We start from the raw sequence: 3,243 nt of genomic DNA, 5'->3' as shown, positions 1-3,243 counted from the left end.
GTACCAACGGTTCTTGCATGAGGCCCAATGTTACAAAAGATAACTCAGACTGTAGAGAATCTGGTGTTTATTTAGATTATTTTTATTTGCTATCAAAAAAACAAAGAAGAGTTAAAGTTTAAATAATTTTGTTTTAATAAACAGAGACCAGAGATTATTTGAGTTCCTCTTTGATGTCACTTCCTGTTTCACTGACTGAGCCAAATTCAAAAGAAAATAGGACAGTTATGTGACAAAATGGGTAAAATTGTGTGTACTATGCTAATTTTTTTAAGTGTAAAGATACTTTCTTTGACCTTTTGTATTTGAAAGATAGGCATGTCAGGCACTTTAAAATCATACCCACGCACAGTGAGGATCCTCTGTTTAGGCCAGAGAAGATAAAAGTTTTAATCCCTCCAGCAGATTTTTTGTTCTGCATTGATGCTTCTTCCTGTGGGACACGCCGTGGAAAASCTCCAGCATGAGGCGACCAGGAGGCATCCTCACTAAATACCTGACACGCCTGGGGCCAAGTCGGAGCAAACCCGTAAACTCAGAGCTTTTTCTCCACAACAGACTGCAGCAGCGCCCTCGCTCCGTCCAGCTCTGAAAAACTTTAACTTCTCGACTCAAACGCACGTGTAGCAAACTCAAGGCCCSCAGGCCAAATGTGGCCCGCCGCCGCATTTTATATGGCCCATGAGAGCTTCAAAGATGTTTTAATGTTTTAAAATATGCTGCTTTTAAGGCAGCTTTGACCATAAACTACATCTCAGCAGATCACTTCCTGTTGGTCGTCCCAGAATGAAAAACTGGAATGAGCTGCTTTCGTACATCAGACAGGCCGACTCACTTCCTGTTCTCAAATCTGCTCTCAAAACCAGAGCTCTGTGAAGTATCTGGAAAAAAAAACTAAGTGAAAGTAAAATTACATGAACAGAAAATGACTTTGGAAAAAATAAATTTCACTGATGAGAAAACTACTCAAGTAGAAGTCATAAAACTGTTCACAAAAATTGGGAAAGTAAAAGTAAAAGTACTTTTACACACTCTATAATAAATGAAGTGTTGAATTTAAACCAAACTGGTTCCACTAAATCAGGTTGAGTCAACTGAACAGTTTATWTTCTTTGCTCARTTTACTCRACTAGGCTCAGTGGAACCAGCTGACATGATTTTGTTGAGTAAATCCAACATTTCATTTTTTAGAGCAGAAACATCTTTCATGATGAGTTCAAACATATTTAATTTTGTAACGAGTAACTAGGTGTCACATTTTGAAGTAAAGAAGTAAAAGTATCATTTTTAGCTTTAAAATGTAACAAAATAAAAGTAGTTGTTTACAAAAAATAATTGGTAAAATTACAAATCCTCAAAAAAAGAACTGTGACGAAGTAAATGTACTGAGTTACTGTAAACCTCTGCTCAAAACATTTGTTCTCCTTGGCTTTTAACTCAGTTTGAGATGTTTTTGTTTTTTGCTGTTTTATAATATTATTGGCTCATTTTACTTATTTTATTGTTTTTATGTTTGCTTTGATGGGATTTTATTAATATACAACACCTTGGTCCAMCAGTGTTGTTTTTGAAGTGCTTTATAAATAAAGTTGTATTGTATTGTATCTCCCATAACGCACGTCGATTTTTTTTATGTAATGACAGCATCCCACCACCAGGTGGAGCTGCACAGGGTTCAAAAGTTAAAAATTGTTGTGCAAAATCTCCATTTGGCTGTATTTTTGTCAGCTACTTTTGATGCTTTGTACTGGGAAGAGGGAACTTCCCACTTACAWGTCGTAAATTKAAACTGAAATGCGTTCATCAGTGGGAGWTCCCTGTTGGAAAGTGGGAGGAACTACTCCCCACATCTCAGCTGTACTTTTAACAGTATTTCCGCTTTATTTCTTTCACATTCAGTCCTACACGTAGTACTTCTCAGTGTTTATAAGAGGACGAGTCAAAACACTGTTTTCATGCAGGAAACACCAGGTAGAGCTCAGTTATTGTTTGCTAGGTTTTGGAACGTCACTTTTCCAAACGTCAAAGATGAAAACGAAATTCAAAAGCATCCTAATTTGATCATGATCACACTTGAACAATTTCTTTAAAGTGTTAAGTTATTACCCAAACAGAAGCAGCAGCTCAGGACCAGTCAGGCTGAGGAGGCTTTAATACAAACACTGACCTTTCATTGTTCCAAGCACCAGAAAATTACATGTTCTGCTTACGCAACCCTCATCCCGACCAAACAAACGCTCCAGTCGTGTTATTTAACCAACGACACAAAGGATTACAGTCCTGGACTCCATCCTGGAGCCTCAGCTCTGTGTCGACCTGCTGCCACCTGCTGCTGAGGCCAACGTACTGACAAACACCACTCATTAAAAATGATTGTATTAAAGCAGCTTTTTCCATATTCCTGACTTTTTAAACCAGTAAAATGGAGCAAAATCAGCTTTTCAGTCATTAAACACTTTACACAATAATTTAGTGAGTCATAAAGAAGCAACTTTTTTCARYTTTAGCACTTTGTTTATCCAAAACAAGACTCCTGTCTTCAAATTTTTGCAGCATTTGTTAATAATGTTTCAGCTGCTTCTTTCTGCAGGAAACAAGCAACAAACTCATGAAAAAACACAAAAAAATGTGTAATTTTTCCTCCAGATGCTCTTCCTGACACAACCTGGTGTCAAACTGCAGCACTGACTGAGCTAACAGYCACATTCACTTATTATTATTGTAAAGATTTAATCTAATTTATTTGTCTTCTTGATTTGTTCTAACAATAACTGAACTTATTTATGGACTGGCCTCTTCTGTCATGTTGCCAGTAGAAGTAGGACAGGTGTTACAAGGTGATTATTACAAAAATGTCTTTTTTAGTGTAATTATTGCTAATGGGACTTGGAAAAACACTGTACTGCTTTTGTAAGAGAACGCCGAGCGTGTGGATTAACCGGTCAGACCTTTCTTACACAACTGCATTCACGTCATTATGGGAACGACGTGAATGCAGTTATGTAAGAAAATGAGAATTTCAAGATGGCTCAGTCCCTTGACTAAAAAAAGACTTACCCGTTTGTACAAACACAGCAAAAACATTTAACAAGTCAGAATGTGGGTTATTTGTGTTCACTGCTGTGGCAACAATGAAACCACCAACCTGGCAGCAATTAAACAACCAAAAAAAAGAGAAAAAACAGTGCAGCTTTGATTGTGCATTCATATGATGAGTATTAGGGCTACACAATGAGATTATTA

This window comes from Austrofundulus limnaeus, unplaced genomic scaffold, assembly GCF_001266775.1.
Source record: "Austrofundulus limnaeus strain Quisiro unplaced genomic scaffold, Austrofundulus_limnaeus-1.0 Scaffold33, whole genome shotgun sequence".
NCBI lineage: Eukaryota > Metazoa > Chordata > Actinopteri > Cyprinodontiformes > Rivulidae > Austrofundulus > Austrofundulus limnaeus.
This window is presented reverse-complemented; position numbering follows the sequence as displayed.